This window comes from Lactuca serriola, chromosome 7, assembly GCF_051521515.1.
Source record: "Lactuca serriola cultivar US96UC23 chromosome 7, Lser_US96UC23_V15, whole genome shotgun sequence".
NCBI classification, from domain to species: Eukaryota; Viridiplantae; Streptophyta; class Magnoliopsida; order Asterales; family Asteraceae; genus Lactuca; species Lactuca serriola.
Window position 1 is genome coordinate 175,357,429 of NC_136414.1, and position 10,366 is coordinate 175,367,794.

Sequence of the window (10,366 nt, forward strand, 5' to 3'; positions counted from 1 at the left end):
TTTATTTTTATTTTATTATAATTTGTGATAGTTTTTCTTTAAATTTTATTTCTATTTTATTACACTTACTTATTCCTGTACTTGAACTTCATGAAAGAATTTGGGCTTCTAAAATCCAAAACCATCAATCTGTTAAACCCTATTAGCATTGATAAGATTTCGATTACTATTAAACTTAGAAAGTTTTAATTAAAAGTATAAAAAAAATATCAAAACCTAAAAACCTCTCATCGTCGTCTTATTCTCCACAAGTACATTTGCTATCCTTTTATTCCTTTTTCTTTTAAACTTAAAAAGCATTCATAATAATACATGATTTGTATTATTTCTTATTTATCATCATATCCTTAAAAATACATATTTTTTTTAACTAACTAACCAATAATCTATTTCCATATAATCAAATACACAAAACATATAATATGAATAAATACTGGATTTTATTAAAAATGTTACCTATGAATGTCTCTTTCAATCACCCTTAATCACAATATAAGGTCACATGCATAATTTGATTTTTTTTAAATAACTCCAATTTTATGATTATACTTCCTAAACCATTAACTTGAAAGAATCATTTTTTTTTCACAAAAAAATATATGGCCCAAAACACGATTGCTAATTTTAGCACCTCTTCTTCCTCCGTCGTCCACCATCTACTTTGAAAATGAAGACTTCATTCATAAGTTTGATTTCTAGAATATTGCTGATCTCCAATATGTATATGAGGTTTATATACGTAACTTTCATTTATAAAATTTATATTATGTGAAATACTTTTTGGATTAGTTTTATATTAATATTTAATTATACTTTTTTTATTATATAATATAAAGTTACATTAACATTTTGCAGGAAAAAACATTGATTGTTGTAGGTACAATTAAACATGTGTGTGCTCATGCAGAATGGTAATATTTTGCTTATACTAAATATCAACAGAAAGCTATAAAAGTCGTTTTAATGCATGAGGATCAACTTCAAGATAAAGAAAGTTTTGATTGTTATACTTCAACTTGCATGAACAAAGAGATATTTGTTATTTCAAGGTTTTCAATAGTTCTTTTATACATATTATTATAATTTTGTTTAAACTTTCTAAGTTTATATTACTAAATTTATTTATATCAATGGTTTTAGTTTCAAAATTACCATTAGAATACAAGACTTTACCGGTTTGCTTGAAAATTTTAATGAGGTTATTGATATTGACTTTATTTACACAAAACTAATTTTAACTTTTTGTTTATTTATTTTTATAACCGTTCATTTTTTTAGGAGGGTAATATGGATATTTATCTATTTGCTTTGAATGTACTTTTGGATAAAAAGTTGGCATTCAAAATTCAAATTTCAAATAATAATTTGAAGAACAAACTTGATGGTTATGAAATTTCAAAGTTCACTGCTGTTAATACAATCACTGCTCGATTGGAAATTTTTTTTTAACATCAAACAGGTAACAGATGAATTTATTTCTACATTTAGTATTTATTTTACATTAATGATGCTCTTTTTTGCTTATTGTTTTTTGTTTTACAGTTATCATATTATTGTGGATAAAATCAAACATACTATCTTACCACCAGTGAATCATTTGAGATTGTTACCGCCAACAACCATTTCGGTTAAGCAGCCTATTGAGATTGTTACCACCACCGAATCATTTGAATGGTCTTCTTTGAAAGATGTTGTTGCTGGAAGATCCCAACAATGGAAAAACTCAAATAAGTTTAAGACATTCATCATTATTTGACATTTAAGTTTGAAGATTTTTTTCATTAGTTTTTATTGTTTGCTTTTGTATTTGTAAGACAAGTAATTTGTTTTGATTTAGAAGTTTATGTTTATTTTCATCTGTTTCCCATCAATTTTCTTTTTTAATTATCATGTGTTTCTTGCGTTTAACGCGGGTTATAATCTAGTAATTTTTATAATACAAACTTTTAATTAGACCATTTTCATTTACATATTTTGAGAAATCAATGAGTGTTATATTTTTATTTTTAACTAGTCAAATAAGTAAACTTTAAAAATTTAGTTTAGAAGACAAACAAATCATATAAGGGTCAGAAGTTCTCTGTATGTGTATCTCAAGTTTCAAATACTTACAATCATCAAATTAAACCACAAGAAATCCCTCACAAAACACCAGCAACCTTGTATTCTAGCGTTTCTTTGTTGGCAGCGAGACCCTTAGAAAGTCGTAGCAGGTGAACTTGGTGTTTTATAATTTACAATCAGTCACTAATTATTAGAGCCGGATTTCCATCGCTAGTTTGTCTCAAAAATGACAAAAGTGTGATCCTTTAGTGTGACACATTATCGTCACTGATAGTTAACCGATTTAATTTTCATCTTTTAGTATCTTAGGGTAAATTTAGCAACAAATTTTTATCCATTGGCATTCAGGGAAATTTAACAACGTGCATCCAGCGCTCACTACAAGAAAAGGGACCTATAGAGACGAAAATTGTCGTCCCTATAGGTTCAAAAGTCGTCTCTATAGGTGTTTGGGACGACAAGTCGTCTCTATAGCTTTCGTCTCCATAGCCCCGTCGCAACAGATCCTTTCGGTCGTCACTAAAAATATCGTCGCAATAAGTTGCCTTTATAGACGACATGTCGTCCGATTCTGGTTCGTCGCTACAAGTTGCTGGTCTCTATAGTTGTATCTATAGAGACGACAAGTCGTCTCTATAGCTTCATCTATTAAAACAACATGTTGGCGCCATGGATACAACTATAGAGACAACATGTCGTTCCCATAGATATAGCTATAGAGACAACAGGTGGTTTCTATAGATAGAGATGCAATCGACAGTTCTTACCCTATAGCGACAGCAGCTCGTCGTGGTTGATGCACCTATAGAGACGACATGTCGTCTCTATAGGTATGCCCATACAGCTGCTATTTCCCTCTTTAATTTCCCTGTTTTTGTTTGCATCACAAAATTGCTAAATAGGAAATAGTAATCTGAATTCTAAATGCAAACATTAATAAGCCATAACACCATTAGTTCAATTATCCCCTGAATGAGAGAGAAGGTATGAAAAGCATCTCAAAATGAAGACAAACATAAGTAACCAAAACCATATGAGCTTCAAAAATATTCACAAAAACACATGCTTGCAGAAAAGATTTTTTGAGTTTCAAGTATCAGATTTATGAACAAAATGATATTGTTGAGACAAAAAAAAGTAGAGCCCATATAATACGTTCAGAATATTCCAGCCGATAGCTGATAGGTCGGAATTGGAATTGAACTTGATTACCAGAGTTGCTTTATTTTCTTCTTTCCATTCCAACTTGGTTCTCTCTAAAACCTCAACAACCTACAATTCCATTCCATCCGATATAATAATAATAATAATAATAATAATAATATTAAATATTAAATGATTAATAATATCAAATATAGTTTCATCATAATTCATACCGTGTGTTTAAGTTATGAAGTCCCTCCAAATCCAGTGACAACTTTGAATTCCCCCAGAACTGTACAACATCATAATAAATCCATTATTTAAAATATAATTATGTTTATGTATGTATGGATATCATGAAATAGATGATTATTATTATTATTATTATTATGCTTACATCCGCCACATGCATAACAGAAGGTGATAACTGATAATTAAAATTTTGTTATTAAGAGGGAAGATAGAAAACTTCAATTTTAATTTTAATAGATGTGAATGTGATGCAAACCTCCTTTGAAGTTAGAAGAACATCACTAAACCTCAGCAACTTAGCAAGTGCTTCTTGTTCTTCAAGTGTCCCAATAGCAAGAGACTTCCCCTTTGGTCAAAAAAAGACTGATGTTCCAACTTCAACAGCATACTCAAGGGCATGAGTAATCAAATTTGCAGGAAGCTCATGAAATCATAGCCATTACAGAAAAGGGCTTTTGACTTTTGTATACTCCTCTTTGCTTCATCAGATAATGTTCTCATCTAAGTAAATGCAGGTTCCTTGCTAAAATCTGCTCGACTATAACAAAATCTAGGTCAAATATTGATGAATTATGATCTGTAAAGTTGGTATAAGCTACAATACACTTGAACGAACTTTTAATTAATCACGTATACCTGCAAAACATGTGTCTTTGTAAAGGATCCACCAAGACCAAACATAAAATTGTCTCGTATGCACTACCGGAAAATTTCCATATATGATAATGACAGGAGCCCCATCTCTTCTTTCTAGTGTTAAGATAATAAGATGATCGTGAAGGAGAAAACACAGAAACCTAGATAAAAAAATAAGCCGGTGTAAATTTATAAATTTAAAAAGATTCCCAAAACTAGGATTTGATGTTGTACAAGTATGAAGATATGGATAACTATAAACACAACATACCTTATGGAGTATCAAAAATACCCTTCCCAAGTTCACCCTCGGTTAGCACTTTATGATGAATAGTACCAGAAACTGCATATGTAACTAAAATTTAACTTACATAAACATAATTTGGCATATTAAGTACAGGACTTGATAACAGCAACAACCTGTTATATACCAAATAATAGATGAAAGAATGGACAACAATTTGAGCTTTCAATCAAACCATAGTCACAACAATTTGAGGTTACAATCCAGTAAAACATAACAGTGAAAGTTATAATTCGAGACTAAAACCGGAAATTAATTTATGGAGTTGCAGATAGGATCATAAGAATTTGAAGAATAAGTAAATCAACAAAACAAAATTAACAAAATGAAGTACCAAATTGACAACCCTATCAACAAGAACAAGTTAACTTAAACAAATTTAGTCATGATTCCAGTTAGAGTATTAGTTATAATTCCAATATCACAAGCACCAATTCAGAAATTTATAAATGTCTACTCTTACATAGAGTTGAGAGCAACCTGATTAATCGCAGATGTTGCTTAAACAGATGCCAATTCTATTCAGGACCTTGATGTGGCTCAATATCTCGATATTCTTCCTCAACATCAAAATGAGGTTGTCAGTCATTAGAAATCAAATTTCCTTTTAATCGCAAAAACTATGGTGAGGAACGAGAAAAGGAGATGGTGATTTGCTTATCGATGTGAGCAAATGGCCTCATGTGAGAGAAACTGTGAAACTATAGAAAATCACAAGTTAGGGACGAAGAAGAAGGAACAAAAAACATAGAAAAATTAGAGATGCGCATGAGCTTGAACGAATCAGTAAAGAAGAATGGAGATTTGCTTGAGCTCTAAAAACCTTGAACGAATGAGAAATGGAGATGATTCAAGTGTTGACAAATGATGTGAGCAAATAACTTCCTGAGAGAGAAACAAAGAAGATCGGAGACCACCAAGGGAAAGGGATTCTCTTAACTGAACCCTATGGGGACGATAAGTCGTCCGCATAGCCTCAACTAAACGACGCCGTTTTCCATTTTCTAGTTAAATCGATAATATATATATATATATATATATATATATATATATATATATATATATATATATATATATATTTGGCATGGGGATGACAAATCGTGTCAATAGTTATCCACAAGTGAACAAGAACGCGCCAAACCCATTTTTTTCCCGCTTTAACATATTGAAACGATTAGTTGTCGCTGTAGCTTCAAAAGTCAAAAAAAGATGGTCGAACTCTATTGGGACGACATGTCGTCCCTATAGGGAGCCTATAGCAACGACAATTGTCGTCCCTACAGATCTCGTCCCTATAAGTACTTATTCTTGTAGTGGCTCCTGAGGCAACATCAGTGGCTTTCATGATAGGAGAGGTTCTTGAAAGATTTCAATGTGCTTTACCCTAATTACTCGAACCAAAAAACTTGTATGAAAATAGAAAACAATGTGCGCAACAACATGCACATTGAATTTGTGTTGATTGTATATTTTCTCACCATCAAAAGTATTAAAGTAGACAACATTTATGGAAGAATATTCAAATTCAGCAATGGCAATCAATATAAAACTCAATTTTAATGGAAGGATATATTCACATCAATTTCTATCTCTAACCAAACCACTGAATTTGATCACCAAATTCCTCTGCCCTTCTGCAGAAGTATTTAGAAGTTGGGCTTTGATGGCCTGAACTTTGTGCTGCATTTAATCTTCAAATTGCAAAATAGCGGAATGGGTCAATAGGCTCTTCCCTGAAAATACCAAAAAGGGGGGCAGAATAAAAAACAACCAATCATTGGTTCAGGTTACAACAACGAAAATCTTGTGAAAGTTTCTGTAGGATTACAATGATATCTACAAGATAATTACATAGTCTAATTAATAGTTTCAAATATAAAAGTTGATCTAAACCATCATATCACGTAAATTGAACTTTGAAAGGTACTTCTTTGATTATCTTAAATGATCTTAGGCATACAAACAACGGAAATTCAACCAATTGAATGATATATTGTTGTTTTGTTATATTTAGGTCAACATTTCTTAGTCAAAGTCTTTCTTTTTTGGCTCTATTAGTTGATTCTTCATCTGCCTTTTATTTATCCTTTTTTTGCCTCTTTTTAGTCATCATCTTTCTTTGTCACCTTACATGTACACAACCATTTTTATATAATTGATATTGGTGAGTCATAATTCATCTCCATGTCCAGAACGTTCATTCCCAATCTAGTTATATGGCTGAATATTAAACTCATAGATGGTCTATATTATGTTCCATATTTGAATCACTTCAACATGTTTAGAGTCATCTCCCTTCTATATGTGTTTGTAATAGTCACACGCACAGGATCATCAGTAATAAGCCATGATGATGAATGTTCAGCCTTGTTTCAGTTTAAGCAAAGCATGACTCATCAGGATGATCCAGCTTGTGCTGTTCTTGGGTTTCAAACATTACGTTCCAATCTTGGAAGCCCAGAAGCAATGCATCAGATGCTGGTTTTGATTGTTGTTCATGGTATGGGGTGGAGTGCAGCAACGACAATGAGTATGGTCATGTGGTCGGCCTTGACTTGAGTGAAAGCTTTCTTTGTGGGAATATCAAATCTAACAACACCCTCTTCAGCCTTGTTCATCTTCAGAATCTCAACCTTGCACTTAACCACTTTTATGAATCTCAAATCCCATCTGAGATTGCTCGTCTAAAGCAATTGAGAAGTCTCAATCTCTCTGATTCTGGGTTTATTGGCCGAATCCCAAATGAAATCTCACAGCTGATTCAGTTGTCTTCTTTAGATCTATCACAGAATCCACTAACGCCTTGTTCCCGAGTTTTTTCGCAAATTCATTAAAGGAAAGCGAAGGAAAATTTTGACAGAAAGAAAGGGAGGTGAAGGAAAATATTAATTATTCCGTGTCCCCGAGTTCGGAGGAAATGAAAGGAAATGAAAGGAAAATTTTAAGTTTTGTGTTCCCAAGTTAGGAGGAAAAAAAAAATAAAACTTGAATTTTTCCTTCCCCTCACTTTCTTCCCAAATCCGTCCAATTTGGGAGGAAAATTTGGAAGGAAAATATGGCTCCAAAATTCTTCCCCTCCCCTCACTTTCTTTCCATTAATGAAACTCGGAAACACAGTTTTCCTTCGCCACCCCTCACTTTCCCTCCGTATCCTCCCATTTCTCTCCGTAAGTAGAACTCGGGAACAAGGCGTAAAGCTACAAAGTCCTAGTGGCCTCAAGGATCTAGTGCAAAACATGACAGGGCTCAAACAACTCCATCTCTCGGGGGTTGACATTAGTTCTTCTGTACCTCATTTATTGACGAACTTTTCTTCTTTAAGGTCAATCAAGCTAAAAAACTGCTCGCTTAGGAATAAATTTCCTGAACCAATATTTCAGCTACCAAAGTTGAAAATTCTTGACGTGGCATCCAATCCTAACCTCTTTGGTTCGTTTCATGAATTTCGTAACAACAGCTTACTTGAATATGTGAATCTAGGTTTGACAGGCTTCTTTGGGATTGTACCAAATTCCATAAGCAAACTAAATCATTTGATAATCTTGCGCCTTACCAAATGCTCTTTCTCAGGGCACATTCCAGCTTCACTCTCTAACTTGACACAACTCACTTACTTAGGTCTAGGTATGAATAAGTTCACAGGTTTAGTTCCTTCATTGATAAGTCATTCGAAACTCAATATTTTGGAACTTACAGGTAACAAATTCGAGAAGGGATACTTGCCTAGTTGGCTTGGCAAGCTGACTACACTTAATGAACTTTATATAGCTGATATGAACATAAACGGTGAAATCCCACCCTTTCTTGCAAACCTAACCAAACTTAGTGTGCTCCAAATGGGAAAAAAATGTTCTTACAGGTCATATACCATCCTCGTTGTTCAACATCAGCCAACTAAGAATGTTAAGCCTTCAAGAAAACCAATTGCAAGAACCAATTTCAAGCTCATTTTTGAACTTCAAAAGTCTTCAACATCTTCGCCTACAGTGGAACGATTTCAGCGGTAAGGTAGACTTAGACATGTTCCTACGATTTAACAAGCTCGAAACTCTCACATTGGGTTTTAACAGGATATCTTTAGTGGCTACCAAGAACTACTCGAATAGCACCTTACCAGAATTGAAAGACGTAGAACTTCAATCGTGCAACTTGAAGGAATTCCCTTCCTTTTTGAGATTCCAACAAAAATTGAGGATTTTACTTCTCGGACACAACAAAATTCATGGCATGGTACCTGTGTGGATATGGAACAACAGCCAAGAAACGTTACAACTGATTAGCCTTTCGTACAACTCCATCACTGGCTTTCATCAGCATCCTCATTTTCTCCCATGGAAACGTTTACAAGGATTTTACATCTTGTATAATCAGGTACAGGGGCAGTTACCACTTCCACCACAAACCACAGTTCTTTATGGTGTCTCAAACAATAATCTGACTGGAGAAATACCACCATGGTTATGTGAATTGAAATGTCTACGAGAATTGGATTTGTCTTCTAATAACATGAGTGGAACACTTCCTTCATGTTTAGGCAGCTTAAGCAATTCGCTGGTGGAATTAAATTTGAGACGAAATAATTTTCATGGCATAATGATGAATGCATTTAGGCATGGAAGCCTGTTGGAAAGTATTGATTTGAGTGAGAATAGATTTGTGGGTCAGCTACCACGATCACTGACAAATTGTACCAATCTAGAGGTTCTCTCTCTTGGAGACAACTCTTTCGATGACATTTTTCCTTCTTGGTTGGGAATTCTCCCCAAGCTTCAAGTTCTTGTTTTGCGATCCAACAAATTTCATGGTCCAATTCAAGGTTCAACAACTGCTTGCTCACAGTTCCCTAAGTTGCGGATCATAGACCTTTCTAACAACGGTTTTAGTGGTCGATTGCACCATAAGTTCTTCCACACGTGTTTAGCTATGAAATCAATTGGAGAATCATTTGTTCTGGAAACAACAATGTCCTTCAGCTCATTCAACACAAAGTCACCATACACGATGACATTAATATACAAAGGTGTCAAAAGAGAGTACGAAGAGATTTTAACCATATTCACTGCTGTTGATCTCTCTTGCAACCATTTTGAAGGAGAAATCCCGCTATCACTCCAAGATCTTCAAGGGATTGAATCACTCAATCTTTCCAACAATCATTTTACCGGGCATATCTTTCCATCGTTAGGGTACCTGAAGAATCTTGAATCATTGGATCTCTCCCAAAACGAGCTGTCCGGAGAAATTCCTCAACAGTTGGTGCAACTAGGCTTTCTTTCCATTTTCAACGTGTCAATGAACCATCTTGAAGGATGCATACCCCAAGGGAAACAGTTTGATACATTTGACAACAGCTCCTACAAGGGGAATCCACGGTTGTGTGGACATCCTTTATCCAAGGAATGTCAAGATTCAAAGGCATCAATACTTCCACCAGCAAGCAATACATCTGAGGCTGTTTCTCTCCTCCCAAGCGAAAGAATTGATTGGATCATCATATTCTGTGGAGTTGGAAGTGGGCTGTTTGTTGGCATTGTTTTTGGAAACTTTCTATATACAAAGTATTATAATAGGTTCAGAAAGAGGAAGGACAGATGGGTAAGGCCACTTCGTAACACGAGGAGAAACGCACGTACAAGGTTTCCAGAAATGCACGTTTTACGATCGTGAATGCATTTTTTTCTATAGATAAAAACATGGGCGGATCTATAATAGATCCTGGGGTATCCTGGGATACCCCTGTAAAAAATTTCGGTAGTGTAAATTTTTTAGAAAATTTTTGTTTTATGCAGTGTATGTATACATAATATTAATATATTTAGCGATATAATAACACAAGTTGTAGTTGGTTTAGATGGTTAAGGTGTTAGGCGAGCCTATTGGAGGTTGCAAGTTCAAATCTTCCTTCAAACATTTTTCTTCATTTATTTCTCAGCTCTTTTTATATAATTAAACACAAATATTGAGTTG

At 34.0% G+C, this 10,366-nt stretch overlaps 1 long non-coding RNA gene and 1 pseudogene across 1 annotated transcript; one reads left to right on the forward strand and one right to left on the reverse strand.

The window, feature by feature from the left end:
- Positions 1-2,446: 2,446 nt before the first annotated feature.
- Positions 2,447-5,373, reverse strand: LOC145062658 (uncharacterized). Its single transcript, XR_013687651.1, has 5 exons — positions 4,367-5,373; positions 4,096-4,256; positions 3,716-3,997; positions 3,441-3,499; positions 2,447-3,336 (listed from the first exon to the last, which is right to left on the reverse strand). It is a non-coding gene; the product is annotated as an uncharacterized LOC145062658 (long non-coding RNA).
- A 2,226-nt stretch (positions 5,374-7,599) lies between these two features.
- On the forward strand, positions 7,600-10,072 carry LOC145062659 (receptor-like protein 6; annotated as a pseudogene).
- The last annotated feature ends 294 nt before the right edge of the window (positions 10,073-10,366 follow it).